The following is a 19,777-nucleotide window of genomic DNA, read 5'->3' as shown; positions in this document are numbered from 1 at the left end:
TTTCTCTTGTTAATCCTGCTCAAATCGGAGCTGTATACTTTCATCTATTCCTTTGTGGTTTTTTTTCACTTGTATATTGATTTGCTTCCTTGTCTTTGTCCAATGCCGTTACCTTCTCCATTCCTTCAAAATGGTGACTCATCACCATCTCAATTGACCCACCCTCCCCTCCCCTGTACATCTCTTTAATGACCTACAAACTCTGTGTAAAAGCACTATACTTTAAAAAAAAAACTTTCCAGATGAATAAGAGTTACCAGTGGTTTTTATAACTGGTTATTTGTCTTTTAATGCATCTCAGATACAGCTTTGCGAATGCTACCACAATTAAACAAGCGCTTCTGTCTGTGAGGGACAGCAACATTGCCCCGTACAGTCTAAAACTGAGTTGATGTCCTCAGGCTGCACAGTTACAGATTGGAGCCATGTTGGCAATAACAACAGGAAAGCACATAAAGGCAAAACGCTGGTGGCATTGTGGAAATGAAGGTTGTAGGATGTGGACCTGACATGTCTGTGTGTGTGTGTATGTGTGTGTGTGTGTGTGTGTGTGTGTGTGTGTGTGTGTGTGTGTGTGTGTGTGTGTGTGTGTGTCTCCGTGTGTGAAATATACATCGGGGTTCGACCTCAACTCCGAAGGTGTGCTGTGATGAGTGTCCGTAGATGTCCCGAGGAGCTGTATTTTTCAATATCACAAGCGGCGAATGACCTTTACGGTGTGGAAGGTCACCGATGATTTAGCCCCTTATAAATGTCTGTGAAGGAACCAAGCTCTTTGTCATCGTGACATGTGTTGGCGTTGTATTTTAGTGGCACAGCATCCATATTTGCATGCCACACTGGCCAGAGTTAATTTTTCGTGATGACGATGCATCTATGAGCTGCACTAATAAGGAACTTTCTCCGAATAAATTGAATCAAAATCCTTCAACGACGACCTGCATTGGGTTTGGAACTACAAGTGTGCAGCTGCACTTCCTCGTCACCAAACAAACCTTCATTGAAATATGCCCTCTACGATGAATGAATGGTATCAAATCCCTTGTCAAACCATCAGAAGACTCATTTGCTCCTCAAGATATTGTTGTTTGTTCATGTATCGATTCCAATGGTGGGCCCTCATGAAATCCAAGCAGCTGCCTACTTTACGCTCGGGTAATGCTGGAGATTTATTGGCAAAGCAAGCTGCCTCCATTGGCTGTTTCTTATGGCACAATAGCCTGAGTTTTACGCCATGCCGGTGTCAATCTACCGTTTACCTCCCATCGTCAGTATGTTTGTCTGCGACATATGCTCACCAATTGTGTCCGACTGAAGAAGCGATGGCGTTCGAGCCATCGGGGATGTCTCCCCCATCTTTGATGTTCCTCACCTTATTTTAAATCCATCATTTTACTTTCACTACCAAGCACTTTAAATGCTTTATGCTCATCTCCAATTCTATTGAACTCCCATAAGCAATCCGTTTTCACGTGGTAATGTTTTCTGGATATGTCGTGTCTCGTGTATTTTTGTAAAACGGGGGGAATTCACGTAAAATCCGGAAAATCGTGGGGAAAAAATCCTCCAGTGTACCAGCACAGCCTTACTTGAAAGTTGGCCTCCTATTATTGTTCGGGTGGGATATAATATGTTTTTCTTGTGCAATTCTTGCCGTAGTCGTTGCTTTGACACATCTTGGAATGTCGCTCATTGTGTTTCACGACAAGTGTTCAGAAAGTTTAAATTCCGTAACTTGGACACATCATCCAACCAGGCAGCAAAATTGGCCAAGCATCCATTTTGGCCTTGTCTTGAGCGTGCTGCATGTAAACGACATCAATAATTCAGGCAGCGCACAGTAATTGGAGCCGAGCCATCAGGCGAGACGTCCACAAACCTCTCCCTCGTCTCCACCTGCAGCCGGCTTCCCACTGCGTCCCTGTCGCTCCACTGCCTTGCAGGCAAACAGGAGGGACCAAGACAAAGTGTGTACGGCTCTGGGTTCTGTGTTTTTAATGAAACGTGGCATAAAATGAGGCTCATTGCTGGTGATATGTATATCCGACAATTGCTTATCAATTTATCGAATAATAACAACGGAGAGGTGAACAAAATGATTGAATCCACAAAGACCACTATCGATAAACCCACAGTGCATACCTCGAAATATTGCTCACGCCACCGAGCATAAAGTCGCCAAGTTTAAGAATTTCCATGTGGACATGTTTGATTCTCACGGTCTGTACACGATCTTCTTTTTCCGATTGGCGTTTAGCATTCTGAGTTGGCAGGTGGGCCATTTGGAATCGGCAACCTCGGTGACTTAAAGCGGTTGCAGTCGAGGATGCTTTATACAAAATGGATTCAGGACTTCTTCATCTTTGATATCATTTTTCGAGTTATACCCAAATTTAAGCTGCACAGGTAAACATGCAAAGATTGCAACGGTGTGGATTGCTCCGAAGGATGTTCCAAGCCATGACCTTTTTGTCCAATTCCAACGGCCGCCTGACAGGACAACACTCGGCGTGTGGAGAATTCCCTTCGGGTGTGGGTGATCGAAGCGAGAGACCTTCCACCGAAACGCCGCTACTTCTGTGAGGTGTGTGTGGATGACGCCCTGTGTGCACGAACCACGAGCAAGGCGCGGCGTGAGAACCTCTTTTGGGGAGAGCAGTTTGAGTTTGCAGCTTTACCGTCTTCCGCTCGACACTTGACCATACACTTGTACAAGGTACGTAACAAACGGCTAATTAGCCAAATAGCAAATCAAATCGTTGGACAATTTGGGAAACAGGAATGCCTTATACCGACGGTAAAAAGCTAACAAAAATGTGGAATCGACAAAGTGAAAACACTCATGCCATTGCAAAAGCAGTCGGCAACCGACTGACCAAGTTGTCGGCAGGTACTGCCATAATGACCTCCGAATAGAGTGCGCATATAGCCAGCTCGCCAAAGGCATATTACCATAGTTCATTTGAAAAGGCATCCCTGAAAGGTATTTGTGGATTACCAGCGATGTGTGAAAACATATAGGCTACAGGGGATCCGTACACAAGAATCCATCCAGAAAATAATGCACCATCATCTCCTGGGTCTATCACCTGGCTAGGGCAAGAGCAACGGCCTAAAAGTTTTGCGGAGCTGGCTTAGCAGCTATGCACGGACATTGCTCATTGTCACACGGGGTTTGCTAGCCCCAGTGGCCTGAGGTAGAGCCCGGAAGGATTGAATTTGAATCCAAGTCTTGTCAGTGCAGGGGGTTTTCGCTCTGAAGCTTTAAAGGTGATCACGGGCGATGCTCCTTTGTGAACATTGCAACAACATAGGTAAACGGGCTCCTGTAACAATTAAAGGATTCATTCCTCCCGAGTGCTGGATCCGTACAGCTGATCGGACAGTTGGCGGTTAAACACAGCAAACTTGGTACAGCTACGCTGCTGATGCATTGCGTCCACACTCTATACCAGCCCAAGAATGCAGAATTTGGCCAGGGCACCGGCGTACATCGGCATGCTCTTTTTGAAAGACCGCGAGATATTTAACGTCCGTAAGTCACAAGAGCAGGTGGAACAACAAGCGTAACATCTCCCATGAAGGGAGGCGTCCTCCTTGATGCAGCATTCTGATCACAACACAAGAGATAACATGCAGCGAGGTAGCATAATGAGATCTACAATGACTTGTGATGACGATAACTACACCGTATTGATGATGCAACCAGCTGATCGTATCTGTGATCTAATCCTAATCCACAATTTGTTCCTTAAATAATTACAATCCCATATTGCACTCAGCGCCTGCTTACCTGAACTCGCTATTTATTTTTATCTCTCTTGTTTGTTGCTTATTCACCATTTTTTTCCACTGTTCTTTGTTCTTTTCTTCTTATGTCCATTGTTTTTTTGTTTTTTTTTCCAGAGAACCCATCCATTTTTTTTGGTCTTCATCATGCCCTCTTTCACCTCTTCCACAGGAACAAGAGAAAAGCAAGAAGAAGAAAGACAAGGCGAGTGGTTATGTGGGGCTGGTCATGATACCGATGATGGCGGTACGGGGCCGCCAGTTTGTTGAGAAATGGTACGCCATTTCAACTCCCGGTGGCAGCGGGCCCGGTGGTGGCGGGGGTGGTGTGAGTGGGGCCGCCACTAAGCTGAGTGGTGCGGGTAAGGCTGCATCCCCACCTGCAGCCCTACGCATAAAGGCACGTTTTTTGAGCATCGCGGTGCTCCCCATGGAGTGCTACAAGGAGTTTGCGGAGCACATAACAACACGGCACGGAGCACTATGTGCTGCTCTCGAGCCCCTACTGTCAGTAAAGAGCAAGGAGGAGGTGGCACGTGCCCTCGTTCACATTTTACAGAGCACCGGGAATGCCAAGGTGAGACACAGCTGGCCCGACGAATGGACCTTCCTTGTAATATTTTGTGGACTTTGGGATCCTCTACCTATCTCTCCACCTAGATCCCTTGTCTTTTCTTCCTGCTATATTCTTTCCATCCTCTTCTTGATCGCTAGTTTCCCACTTTTTACCTCCGCCACCAAAGGTGGATGGAGGTTGTATTTTCACCCGTCTGTCTGTCTGTGAGCAGGATATCTCAAAAATTTATGAATGGATTCGGATGAAATTTGGTGGACAGGTTGGTTGTGTGACAATGACGAATTGATTCGATCTTGGTGAAGATCCCTGGTGTTGGGCTAGCGGCTAGGGTGCCGGCTTAGGATCCTAGGATCCTGGGTTCGAATCCCGGTCAATCGCTGAATTAACGCCAGGGGGGTTGACTCAGCCTGTCATCCTTCCGAGGTCGGCAAATTGAGTACCAGTTCACTGGTAATTCCCTGCTTGTCGTTAAAGGCGGCAAAAAGGATTGGCGTCAGGAAGGGCATCCGGCCGTAAAACATTGCTTCAAAAAGGGGACCGAAAAACAACAACAACCACAGTTCCCGAAAAAGGCCAACCCCCGCTTGCGGGGAAAAATGGCCTCTAAAGGTGGTTTTTTTTTTTGGTGAAGATGCGGATCCAGATACGAGACTTTTTAAAGTGATTCTTCACCATTGAGAGATAGGGCCAAAAAGTATATATAGCACAATATTTCAAAATGTTATTGGCAGATTTGGCCGAAACTTGGTCGATAGATTGGGTGTGTGATAAGGGCACATTAATTAAATTTTGGTGAAGATCCGGATCCGGATACAAGGATTTTTAAAGTGATTCCTCAGCATTGAGAGATGGGACCGAAAACGATATATAGCACGATATTTCCAAAAGTTGTGGACGGATTATGACAAAACCTGGTGGATGAATTGGGTAGGTGACAAGAACAAATCGATTCGATTTTGGTTCAGGTCCGGATACAGATCCGGCCTATCAGTGGGATACAAAACGTAAACTGCTCAGCCTGGCAGAGGTATGCTCTCTACCGAGTACTACCATCGCTATTCGTCTCAATGATGAACATTATTTGAGATTAATCAAAGGAAATTTGGAAACCACACTGAAATGTAAAAACACACAATAGCTTCATTTCATTGCCATATAATTTGCCACTTCCCATTATTGTATGAAAACTTCCACATTAAGCAAAAAATGCAACTTCATTGAACTCCCCATCTGTTTCTGTGCAGCCAGCCATGCGTTCCTATCTGACGTCTCTGATTGGCTCTGAAAGCCGCATGAAGGTATGTCTTTCGCATCCAATCAGGAACCAACAAAGGAAATGCGTGGCCACATGCACAGACATTGCCAGCAGATTCATGAAGTTACATTTGCTGCTTAATAGTGCTTCTGCCTTTTTGTTCTCATACAAGGGTGTAAGGCAGAAAATTTCAAATGATCACATCTTGCAATTCTCAGTTTTTGAAACGAGTGTGGTTACCCTTTAATAACTTCCTTTACTTACTGCAGCGATAAGAAACTTGCACACGTACTTACTTTTATCATTCTTTTTTGCTTTTATGCTCGCGTTATTGCCACACAGTGTGACGTCATAGTCTAGAAATTTGAAATGGATCACGTGTCGATAGGCTTTGTGATCATCACGCGAGTGAAAGCTTGTATTCTTGTACCGTCCTCCAAACAGTGATGACTCTATTTACATTTCACTGTCTGACAACATGGAACAACTTCTATCCACTCATCCCAACTCTCTCTTCCTCATTTGTGGCGACTTCAACTGTCATCATGCCAGCTGGCTGGGTGTGGGTTCATCTCTCACCAGCCATGGCACCTCAGCAAAGGACTTCTGCGACTCACTGGGATTGACACAATCTGTCAATTTCCCGACCCGGATCTCAGCCAATGGTGTATCTTCCCTTCTAGACTTGGTTATGACAAACTTCCCTGCTAATGTCTGCTGCTCTTCTTCTGCCCCAATCGGTTCTTCTGATCATGTGCTTGTTAAAGTGGACATCTCTCTGGCCATTCTCAGAGAGCCTCCTCAGCGTCGCCGAGTCTGGCATTTCACTCAGGCCAACTGGCACGGTCTTCAAGCAGCCATCAATCATCTCATCTGGACTGGTCTCCCATCTCCACTGCCTCTGACATCAATTCTTCCTGGGAATTCTTCCAAAGCAAACTGCTCTCTCTCATGCACAGATTTATCCCATCTCGTCTTCAGTTGTCTTACCCTTCCTCCCAGCCATGGTACACTGAATCTTGTGGTGAGGCAGTTGCCCTGAAACAACTTGCCTTTGCCTCTTGGAAGGCTAATCCAACTGAAGGCAATCTCAGTTCCTTCCACCAAGCTCGGAACAAGAGAATGAACTCTCAAACCTGTCTCCTTCCTCCAAATTCTAGTGGCGTCTGGTCAAATCCGTTTCTGGTGTTTGTTCCCCCTCCATCCCCTCCCTTACCTCAAATGGCCACACAGTTGACACCGCACGTGACAAAGCCGAATGCCTCAACTCTGTGTTTGCCTCAAAATCTTTTGTCCCAAACCCATCTCTCTCTGTTCCCACCTTACCCAATCGAACCCAACTGCTCCTGGACTCTGTGTCCTTCTCTTCTGACAAGGTGGAGGAGTTTTTGTCAAACCTCGACTCTGATTCTGCAACTGGACCAGACGGCATCAGCCCACGAGTCCTACAATCCTGCTCTGCCGCTCTATCTCACCCTCTCTCTGTTCTTTTCACCCTCTCTTTTGCTCAAGGTCATCTGCCAGCATCCTGGAAATCAGCAAACATTACCGCTTTACACAAAAAAGGTGCAAAAACTGATCCTTGCAACTACAGACCTATCAGCCTCCTCCCAATTATCAGCAAAGTCATGGAATCCATCATTGCTTTGGATATCAAATCCTTCCTCTTCTCCAATGGCTTGATCTCCGATCATCAATTTGGATTCAGACCAGGTCATTCTACTCTGGACATGCTGCTTCTGCTGTCTCAACAATGGATGGAGGTCCTCAATGCCAAACAGGAAATCAGAGCCGTCTCCCTTGACATATCACGTGCCTTCGATACAGTCTGGCACCCAGCTCTGCTCACCAAACTCTCCTCCTATGGTATCCATGGAAATCTCCATGCATGGCTTGTGGACTTCCTCTCTTGTCGTAGTCAACGTGTGGCTCCAAATGGAATTCTCTCATCTCCTCTTCCTGTCCAGTCTGGAGCTCATCAAGGCAGTTTTCTGGGCCCTATGCTTTTTCTGGTATTCATTAATGATCTCTCCAACTCTCTGGAAAATCCTCTCTATCGCTTTGCTGATGACCCCACTCTCTGCCGCTCCATATCTCAACCCTCAGATTGGCAGGCAACAGCCTCTTCACTCTCTGCAGATCTGGACAATATCACAAACTGGTCACACAAGTGGAACATGTCTTTCAATCCTGACAAATCTCACACTCTCACTTTGTCTCTCCGAAATGACCGTCTGGAAAACCCTCCCATCTACTTTCTCAACAATCCTCTCGAAGAAGCCCTGCCACTCAAGCTTTTGGGTCTCACTATCTGCCATGATCTTTCCTGGGAAAACCACATTTCCACGCTGGCCTCCAAAGCCAGTTGGCACTGGGCATCCTCTGTCATGCGAAGTTCTTCCACGGTACTACTGAGCGTCTCATTAACATACAAAGCTTTCAGCCTCAGTTTGATGGAATACTTCTCTCCCCCCGCCCCCACCCCCCCCCCCCTCCCCAAGCCCTCTCCCTTCCACATCTCCCGATGTCCCTATTCTCTATTGTTGTGCTTCCCTCTCCCTTCCCTTCTCGTCTCCCGCTCCCTTTATTGTATGTTCTATGTGTTAGCTCTTACACAAGCCTCAACTTCGTATACAACAAAAGAAAAAAGAAGAAGCAGATCCATTAACCTTATCTTGGCCCCGAATTCACCGAAATGATCACTCGATCACCGCAGAATGTGTTGTGAACAGCCAAGCCCACTTTTAACACACAACGACAATAATTATACAATTGTTTTGATCTGTTGTGTTGTGATTATATATCCCGTCATTATGGCCAGTGCCTGTGGAAAAATGCATCGTCCAAGTGTGCATGGATTAAAGCATAAAACCCAACAGCAGGCGATAAAAATGTTTTACTATTTATAAACATAAGATTTATCTTTCGTAACTTGTATTTAATTCAAGCAACAAGTTCATTGTGTTCACCCGTTAATTTTGTCACGGATATTATTGATAGTTCAACTGAAATGGGTGTCTTCATTTTGTCTGCTCCTTTAAACATTATAAATTGGTATCAATGACATTATATTTCTCTGCTCACCCCATCCCGCTCCCCACACCTTCCATTGTGCAGGAATTTCTTTGTGAGATGGTGCTGTCAGAGATTGAAAGGTGCGGCGAGAACGAACACCTACTCTTTCGAGAAAACACGTTGGGTACCAAAGCCATTGAGGAGTTCCTGAAGCTCGTTGGGCACAAGTATCTCCAGGATGCACTTGGTGCGTATGTTGAGTAGTGAGAACTTGAGTGTATTTTATGTGTGTTTGCTTTGTGTGTGTACATTTATCTGTTTTGTGTTTAAGGCTCATGAAGGAGCTTGTTTTCTTATGGAGGAATATGGGTAGCAGAGTAGCTGTTTTTATGAACGGCACATTCACAGCTTTTTTATTTTTTTTTATTTTTTTATTTTTTGTATACTGAATCGAGGCTCGTGAAAGAGCTAACATTTACTTCACAAACAAATCAACCAGACAAACAAAATATATAAAAAGAGGGAGCGGAAAATAAGATAGGGAGAGAAGGGGAAGCGCACAAACACAACATTTGAGAGCAGGGAGATGTGTGGAAGGGAGAGGGCTTGGGGGGAGGAGGCGTGGGAAGGGGGGGGGGGGGAGGGAGAAGTATAAAACACAAGGACACCAAGGACTTCCAGGACAGAAGTTGGTATTTCAAAAAAGTGGAACGAGGGTGAAATTAGCGGGGGTAGAAAATATCAAGGTTTTGGATGGGGGAAGATAAGAGATTGTGGTGAACAGCTGTTTTAAAGACCTGGAGGGTGGAGTGGGATTGAAGAGAGTGAGGGACTTTGTTCCAGAGGCGGGAGAAAAGAGGAATGAAGGAGTGAAGGTGAGCAGAGAGTCTTGATTTTGGCAGTTTGACCATAAGAGGGTTGCCAGGCAGATCTTGTGCGACCTGTAGGAATATTTGCGGGACAGAGCCCAGAGAGAGCTGGGGGGGCAAGGCCAGAGAGGAGTCGGTAGAAGACGGAAAGACCACCAACCTGCCTGCGGTGAGTGAGTGAGAGGCCCTTGGAGTTAGCTTCATCGCGGGAGATTCCAATGATTCTGAATGCTTTGGTTTCAACAGCGTGAAGACGAGCTAGGTGTGAGGCAGGAGCACCAGCCCAGAGGGGAGAGCAGTATTCCATTGAGCTGCGGATGAAAGCCTTGTATGTGGTGAGGAGCTCAGGTGTACCGTGGAAGAACTTCGCATGACAGAGGATGCCCAGTGCCAACTGGCTTTGGAGGCCAGCGTGGAAATGTGGTTTTCCCAGGAAAGATCATGGCAGATAGTGAGACCCAAAAGCTTGAGTGACAGAACTTCTTGGAGAGGATTATTCAGAAAGTGGATGGGAGGGTTGTCCAGTCGGTCTTTTCGGAGAGACATCGTAAGAGTGTGAGATTTGTCAGGATTGAAAGACATGTTCCACTTGTTTGCCCAGTCTGTGATTTTGTCCAGGTCTGCAGAGAGTGAGGAGGCTGCAGACTGCCGATCTGAGGGATGAAGAATGGAGCGACAGAGAGTAGAGTCATCAGCAAAGAGATACAGAGGATTTTCAAGAGAGTCAGAGAGATCATTGATGAAGACCAGAAAAAGCACAGGGCCCAGAACACTGCTTTGTGGAACTCCAGCCTGAACAGGAAGAGGAGATGAGAGAAACCCATTCAGGGCCACACGTTGATTACGACTAGAGAGGAAGTCCGCCAGCCATGCGTGGAGATTTCCATGGATACCAAAAGAGGAGAGTTTGGTGAGCAGAGCGGGGTGTCAGACCGTATCGAAGGCACGTGATATGTCAAGGGAGACTGCTCTAATTTCCTGTTTGGCATTGAGGACCTCCATCCATTGTTGAGAAAGCAGAAGCAGCATGTCCAGAGTAGAGTGTCCAGGTCTGAAACCAAATTGATGATCAGAGATCAAGCCATTGGAGAAGAGGAAAGATTTCATATCTGAAGCAATGATGGATTCCATGACTTTGCTGATAATTGGGAGAAGGCTGATTGGTCTGTAGTTGCTGGGATCTGTTTTTGCACCTTTTTTGTGCAAAGCGGTGATGTTGGCAGATTTCCAAGCAGATGGAAGATGACCTTGAGCAAAAGAGAGGGTGAAGAGAACAGAGAGAGGGAGTGAAAGAGCGGAAGAACAGGATTTTAGGACCCGTGGGCTGATGCCGTCAGGTCCAGTTGCAGAATCCGAGTCAAGGGTTGACAGAAACTTTTCCACCTTGTCAGGAGGAAAGGACACAGAGTCCAGGAGCAGCTGGGTACGACTGGGTACGGTGGGTACAGAGAGGGATGGGTTTGGGACACAAGATTTAGAGGCAAACACAGAGTTGAGGCATTCAGCTTTTTCACGTGCGGAGTCAGCCGTGTGGCCATTTGAGGTGAGGGAGGGGATGGAGGGGGAACAAACACCAGAAACAGATTTGACCAGATGCCACCAGGATTTGGAAGAGGGAGACAGATAAGAGAGTTCGGTCCTGAGAATGGAGAGATATTGTTTCCTGGCTCTCCTGAGGGTGGACACACACTTGTTTCGGGCTTTGTGAAAGGAAATGAGATTTCCTTCCGTTGGATTTGCTTTCCAGGAGACGAAAGCAAGTTGTTTCTGGGCAATAGCCTCACCACAAGATTCCGTGTACCATGGACGGGAGGAAGGGTATGACAACAGAAGACGAGATGGGATAAATCTGTGCATGAGAGAGAGCAGTTTGCTTTGGAAGAATTCCCAGGAAGAATTTATGTCAGAGGCAGTAGAGATGGGAGACCAGTCCAGATGATTGATGGCTGCTTGAAGACCGTGCCAGTTGGCCTGAGTGAAATGCCAGACTCGTCGACACTGAGGAGGCTCTCTGAGAATGGTCAGAGAGATGTCCACTTTAACAAGCACATGATCAGAAGAGCCGATTGGAGCAGAAGAAGAGCAGCAGACATTTTCAGGGAAGTTAGTCATAACCAAGTCCAGAAGAGAAGATGCTCGGTTGACTGAAATCCGGGTCGGGAAATTGACAGATTGTGTCAGTCCCAGTGAGTCACAGAAGTCCTTTGCTGAAGAGCCATATCTGGTGAGAGAGGTACCCACACCCAGCCAACTGGCATGGTGACAGTTGAAATCACTACATATGAGGAAGAGAGAGTTGGGATGGGTAGATAGAAGTTGGTCCATATTCTCAGACAGCAAGATGTAGATGGAGTCACCACTGTTTGGTGGACTGTACAACACACATATGAACAAAAGGTGGGAGCGAAGGGGAAGCCGTAGCCAAAGGTATTCCTGGGGGTGAGGTGGAGAGAGGGCAGTGCAGGGCGAGTGAGGAAGAGAGTTTTTTATAAAGATAGCAACCCCACCTCCAGGACGAGGCTCAGGTCTATCATACCGGAGGAGGGAGTAACCTGGGAGAGATACCAAGGAATCAGAGACGTCATGAAGGAGTAAAGTTTCTGTTAAGCAGATCACGTCTGTTTGAGTGAAGGCCCCGGATGTTTGAGGTCCATACCATTAAGGAAGAGGAAGAGGAAGGGGGAGCTGTTGAAGGTGTGTCGGATATTACAGAATAGCTTGGAGAAAGGGAAGAATGGGGCGGACAAAAGGTTTGATGGTGATTGGGAGAGGCGCAGTGAGGTGTTTGACGAGGGGGAAGAGCGAGGCAGAATGTTGAGGGAGATGAAGGTGAAAGTTGGAAGGGGGAACAAGCGGGGAGGACGCTCAGGGAGTGACCTCCCTGCCCCATGCGAGTCCCGTGCTCAGCTGGTTCTGGCTAACAGTACCTGGTATGGGCCCCTCCCTTGTCCAGGGTAACGGATCCCCACTGCCTTGTGGGGGAAGCCTCTTTCGGCTAAGGCTATGAGAAGGACACTCAAATATCAAACCGCACTGGTAGGTCAGCCTGGGCAGCACAACATCGTGGATAAATGTGCCCATGAAAGTCAGTGGTGGCACAAATTAAGGCTTCACTGCGCAGCATCTGCAGACAGCTGTGTCAACTTCATGCTGGTTTTTCCCTTCATTGGCACCAGCTCACCTGCTCACCATCCATTTTTACCTATTCAGCCATCGCACAACGCACAATGCTTTGTGAGCATGCCAACAAAGTGAAGAGAGTCGTAGAAAGCGACGACTCACACCATCGTCATCACATACATTACATGTTGACAATGACGTCCGGGTCACAGTGAACAAATCAACACGTTGTATTGTATTTGAGCCGAGAATCTCAATATCGTAAGCCAAGTGCTCACATCGGAGTGCCAGAGAGGTCAAGCAGAATATAATTTTCTGAAATAAATCACAACCATCCTTGCTGTTCTACAGAGTTTTCAAAGACCCGAAAGCTCATCCATGTTAATGGTTGTTTACATTTTGGTGTCACAATCCTTTTGTCCTTTGTGTTCTTCATATATATACAATTATACATGCTATGTCCCCTATGTCACTGATGATGTCATTGATGGTTGTTGGTATTTCGCTAAGTTTATATTTATGAAATTTGACCTTTTATCAAGATACTTGGTATTCTGAACTTGTCTCCATTATTGAGAGATCGAAAGATCCTCCTTCATCACACGATGCGAAGCAGATGATGCTGATTAACAGTGCGTTTTGTTTACACCGTTCAGGGGAATTCATCAAGGCTCTATACGAGTCAGATGAGAATTGCGAGGTGGACCCAAGCCGCTGCACACCCGGTGACCTGCAGATGAACCAGGATAACCTGCGCATGTGTTGCGAGTTGGCGTTCTGCAAAATAATCAATTCCTATTGGTGGGTGATTAAATGTGACTCACCCATAAAGGTCTTGCTTCCTCCTTCTTCTTCCTCCTCTTCCTCTTCTGCTTCTACTTCTTCTTCTTCTTCTTCTTCGTCGTCGTTGTTTTACGGCCATTTGCATGCTTGAATGTGTAAGCCGTGTTTCACCTAATGGCTGCTTTCCAGGCAGCGCAATCCGTTGCTAGCCCTCTTGTTAGGCTTTTAACTCTGAGATCATCTCTCAGCAACTCATTCCATGATTTCCTCGGACAGCCTGGAGCTCTTCTTCCATTCACATTCATATTTATACACTTCTTCACACAGCTGCCCTTCCCCATCTTTTCCATGTGTCCGAACCACCTCAACCTACCCCTATGCATAACCTCACTCATGCTCTCTATACCTAACCTACCTCTTAATTCCACATTTGGTTTCCTATCCTTCAGTGTCACATTACACATCCATCTCACCATTCATATTTCATCGTTTTTGATCGCCCAGGTTTCACTGCCATACATCATCGCACTTCGAACGCAAGCTGCATTAAGTTTTCCCTTTAGTTGGAGAGAGATATCCCCCTTGATGTCAACAGGGGTAACAACTCCCTAAACTTCCGCCAACCACTTCTATTTCTTGCAGTCACTGCTGCCACTGCACCGCCACCTGCAGCAATCATAACACCATGGTAACAAAATCTATCTACACATTCCAGGGATATGTCCCCATCAACTAATCTTTCCACTCTGACTGGTACCAGTTGTTTACCTGCACAGACAGCACACCTAAAGTCAGGAACCACCTGCAGTCTACCCCTGATGTCACTACACCTCTTGTGCACCCAGCAGTTACAATATTTACACAATATTGAGTTGCTACCTGCACCCTTTTTACAGACAACACAAGGCCACCTCCCACTTTTTTTCCACAGTTCATTCTCCCACCGCAGTAATCAGTGCTTTTGTTTTTGTTCTCTTCACTTTCAATCTTCTGGCCTCCAAACGCTCCTTCAATACTGTATATTTACCCATGACCTCTTCCACACTCTCGACTATCAGCACTAAGTCATCAGCGTACATGAGCTCGCAAGGTAAGTCTCCTCTACGTTCCTGTGATATGGCTTCAAGAACCATGATGAACAAGATTGGGCTGAAGACTGACCCCTGGTGAACCCCCACTTTCACTTCAAAGTCCTCACTCTGCACTCCATTTACCCTCACAGAAGTTTTTGGTCCATCATACATCACCATGACTACCCTGACTAACCAATCCTCCACACATAACTTTCTCATTGACCATTGCACCACTTCCCGAGGCACCTGAGGCACTGTCGAATGCGTTCTCTAAATCCACAAATATAAAGTACAGCTGTCTCTTCTTCCCCAGATATTTTTCCTGTATTTGCCTAATTATAAAAATAGCATCGAACATGCCCCATCCTGGCATAAAGCCAATTTGAATTTGATGTATATTAACACTCCGTCTTATCAATTTATCCACGACTCTCTCGAACACTTTCATTCCATGGTCCAGCAGCTTCAAACCCCTATAATTATCCCTAACTCAGGCATCACCCTTCCCTTTATAAATATTCACTCATTCCTTACAGGAGTGGTCAGAGAATAGGGGTGAGTGTGGAGGGTCATCCTGTCACCCTTATTATTATTACTATTATTAATATTATTCCTTAGTAATAATGTGAAAGGGCCAGCAGGATGGCCTAGAGGTATGCACACTCGCCTTTAAGCTGTCGAGCTTGAGTTTGAATCCAGACCCAGCTATAAACTATCATCCTGGTGTTTCATTGGGAGGATGATTCATCAATGTGTGTGTCGTCCCTCGGATGGACACGGTAATCTGGACGTCTTGTCTGTTTGCATTAGTTGTTGACGTTACAGATCCCACATTGTCCTTCACGAAGAGTTGGCAAGTTATTGCCGGCACCATGAACACATTACAAATTCCTGCCCAAATTACTCCTGAAAAGGCAATGGCAAACCACCTAGTCCTTGCCAGGAAACTGCTTTGGCAACACTGACACTCTGAAACATAGCATGGTGCATCAGAATCAGAATAATGTTAATATTATTATGCTATTATTGTTATTGTTGTTATCACTTTTGTTCTTGGGTGCGCCATGTTATGGCCATAACAAGCCATGTTATGGCCTTGGAAAAATGCCACAACATGAAATGACACTCAAGCTGCTATCTATACACGTTAACATGGCATTTTCCAAGGTGGAAAAGCTGATAAAAAATGGAAATTCCTCCAGATTTTGTTGAGGTCGAGTCAAATTATTATTACGATTATTTTTGTCAATATTATTATTATTATTAATATTAATATTGCAGCCTTGCCAGCGGCCTACTTAGAAGGCTCACTCACTCTCCTCAATGCGACTCAGGTACGTTAGTCTTTGGGGGACGTGCTCGATGCTTGATGTTCTTCTTCTTCGTGTGATGTATGGATGGCAGCTTGTTAATATTATCATTATTTTTTATTATGCCATTATCAATGGACAGAATTAACTGAATAGTTTGTGGTTATAATATTTTTAAACTTCTGGTACGTGAGCCCCACAAAATGCCACAGTAAGCTGTACAGTCATGTGAAAAAGTAAGTACACCCCATGTAAAGTTTTGACTTTTTCAACATATTTCAACATACAGCTATTTGATCTTCATTTCAACAATATTGATAGATAAAAGTGATATAATATGACAAATATCATGAAACATTTACATTTTGTAGTCCATTGTATAATTTAAATAAACATAAATGCAAATACCGCATGTAGAAAAAGTAAGTACACCCCTACGTTTATCACTACTTCAAATACCTAAAATTAGAATCAGGTGCACCAGCTCAGGTGCAAATGATTAGAACATTGTTAGAGAGGATCTTGCAGGAACCTGTCTTGTTTAAACCTCAGACATTTAGTTAGGTTTGCTCTTTGTTGTTGAAGTATGCAGCGTCACCATGCCTAGATCAAAAGAGCTCTCTGAGGCCTTCAGAAAGAAGGTTATAGATGCCTACAAGGCGGGGAAGGGATTTAAAAAGATCTCCAAACAATTTGAAATCAATCATTTGACTGTCCGGAAGATCATCTACAAGTGGAGAAGATTCCAAACAACTGCCAACTTGTTCAGGCCAGCCCGCCCCAGCAAATTCAGCCCGAGAGCAGACCGCAAGATGCTGAAAGAAGTCTGTAAGAACCCCAGAATGTCATCATGGGACCGACGTAGCTCTTGCCACTGTTGATGTCAAAGTGCACGAGTCTACCATTAGAAAGAGGCTGCACAAATTTGATCTCCATGGGAGGTGTGCCAGGAGGAAACCTTTGCTCTCCAAAAAGAACATTTTAAAAAAGAACGAGCAGGGACCCGTGGAACAGAGTTCTGTGGAAAAGCCTCGCTTTATTTGGGTGGTGTATAAGCAACGAAGCGGTGCCTCGCATGCTTTCAGAAGTTTATGTTTACTGCTAAGCCAGCGTTAATGTTCGTCGTCTGCACACTTATTACCAAAAGATAATGTCATGAATTTGTTTTATGTTCCCAGAGATCAGATGTTGAAGTGGAGATAAATGATGAATTGCAAAATGAAAGTGACAATCAGGAAAAACAAACGTGTTGTTTTATACATCTGACCAAAACAAACGTTGCAAATTAGCCTTATAGGGGCATCGCGTTTGTTTCCATTGGCATCATTTATGCTTTGTGACGGTGAACAATAGTTAGGTATAGTCAGTTGTAATGAACAAAAAAAAGTTTTATTTACTGAGCCAAATTAGTCCATTTTTTTTTAAAGCATCATTTTCTTGGGAGCTATTATCCCTCAAACTTTCACTCTGTATCTGCCCCTGAGTTCGTAGATGATCTCCCCATAAACAACGTTGCGGGTTAGTCGGCCTGCAGTAAGCTCAGTCTCTCTCCTTATCCGCAATTAATTCTGGTTGGCAAAGACACGCAGATAATGTGGGTCTCCTACTCTACTCGGTGCAACGTAAAAACACTGGTGGGAAGCAGCACTCCAGCAAGCTCTGACCCTGGCTTTTGTTGATTGTCATCGCAAAGACCGGCCTGACCGGAAACTGTCCTCCGCGGAGTTGTAAAGGATGATCCGTGTCAGATGGAGAAAGAAAAATTCTAGGAATAAGGAGAATAGACCCGGAACGATCACCAGCGAGCTTCCGCGCCTGAAGAACACGTTCAGTGGGTCATACGAAGCACCGCCCGGAGACACCTTTTTAACAGTCGGAACTGCTGCTAAGCTCAAATCCACAGTTAAAATTTTGAAATTTGGTTCAGGTTAGAAAATTTTACAGCGTGTCACTCTATTGTAGAGCGGAGCGGAGCGGTGCTTTGTATGATTGGCTGTCCCATATATGTTTAGGTCCTGGACATTAAATATCCCATTGTGTATTTTAAAAAGAGCAGACCGTTGTGGCCTTGGGATGTGAATATGACAGGCTTGATGGGCCAAGTGGTCCTTTCCTGTGCTTTAATACCTCCACCACCGAAGGTGGACGGAGGTTATGTTTTCACACCTGTCTGTCTGACTGTTTGTCTGTGAGCAGGATATCTCAGAAAGTTGTAGACAGATTCGGATGAAACTTAGTTGACAGGTTGGGTGTGTTTCAAGAACAAGACGATTCGATTTTGGTTCAGGTCTGGATCCAGATCCGGCCTATCAATGGGATACAAAAGGTAAACCGTTCAGCCTTGCGGAGGTATGCGCTCTACCGAGTGTTCTAGTCGTGTGTGCGTATGTATGTGTGTGTGTGTCTTTGGCTGTCCGGGCGGTAACCTTTTAACATTTGAACTTTTGTCATCAGATTTTCTTAAAGTTATATTTATAATATGGAGAAAACAAATTAATTATTTGGTCAAAAAGTTAAAGGTCAGTGTCATAAAATCGTCAATTTTCATCCAATTTACCTGAAGTTTTAAGAATTTGCATATTGGGTCATTGAAGCCTATTGCTTTTGAGGTCAAGAGGTCAAGATCACCTAAAATGGGTTTTTGGGGGTGGGGGTTTGTTATCCGTTTTCGTCATGTTTACCATCCGGAAGAAGAAGTCTGAATACAAAGCAGACGCGGACGGGCTTTGCCTTTTCAGATGCTTCTAGTTTAATTTGTGGAGCATTGTGGGTTTATCAGTTGAGATAAACACTCAGCTTAGAAAACGCACCTTTTTCTTTTCAAGTGCAAGTACTGTATAGTAAAAGAAATAGGGTGGTAATACTCCTGTGGACCTTATGAAGCTCGTCAGGCCACCATAGTGGTTTTTCTTTGCACAGATATACCCAGTGGTGCCCATCTCCTCCGGTCGAGGTTTTTTTCTGAGCAGCCTTGAGAATTGAAGCTGGACCAGTGATGACAATGCAACAAAGTTTCAGGAAATGCAACCACCACAAACTTTACACTTTAGCTATACTTACCCTGTAACAAGAGAAATACTGTTTGAGAGGCCTTGCATACTTTGTTTGGTTTAGATGAGCCCATGGTACTTTAATTACAAACTTATAATCTTGTGCATTTCCTTCACAGCGTGTTTCCTCGAGAGCTCCGTGAAGTGTTTGCATCTTGTCGGCAGCAATGTGGCGGCCGTGGGCGCCACGATTTGAGTGAGCGCCTCGTAGTTGCCTCCCTCTTCCTGCGTTTCCTGTGTCCCGCCATCATGTCCCCAAGTCTGTTTGGTTTGACCCAGGAGTACCCAGATGAGCGCACCGCTCGAACACTCACACTCATTGCCAAAGTCATCCAGAACCTCGCTAACTTCACAAAGTGAGTGCTGGGTATCCGGCCTTCAGATATACTTAACCATCATGCTTGCAATTATTAGCTTATTGTCTTCAGTCTAGATCTGTTTACTCCTGGACATAATTCCACCTTGTCTTACTTTTGCCATCCATAATTCCTTGACTTTCAACTTCTTTTTACCTGTGCATTTTGTTGTGCTCTCATACCCTGCACCAAAGCCCCTATCTTCCCCTCATTTCGTATTTCCTCAACCCATGCCACATTTTCTCATTCCATGTCAGGTTTGGAAACAAGGAAGACTACATGGCCTTCATGAATGACTTTTTGGAAAACGAGTGGGGAAAGATGAAGCGGTATCTGCTGGAAATGACCAACCCAGATTCAGGGCCTCACTCTGAGAGCTTTGATGGCTACATAGACCTAGGCCGTGAACTCTCCTTCCTCCACATCCTCCTTTCAGAACTCCTCGCTCAAGGAGATGCGGTACGTAGCCAAGAACATGGGGATACAGTACATTACAATTCAATCATTCCGGAGTTACGGTGACTATATAATCGGTGTTGAATTCTTCAAAGCAGGTGCACAGCCTCATTTCTTCTGCCAG

This window comes from Myxine glutinosa, chromosome 2 (assembly GCF_964187855.1).
Source record: "Myxine glutinosa chromosome 2, kmMyxGlut1.1, whole genome shotgun sequence".
NCBI lineage: Eukaryota > Metazoa > Chordata > Myxini > Myxiniformes > Myxinidae > Myxine > Myxine glutinosa.
This window is presented reverse-complemented; position numbering follows the sequence as displayed.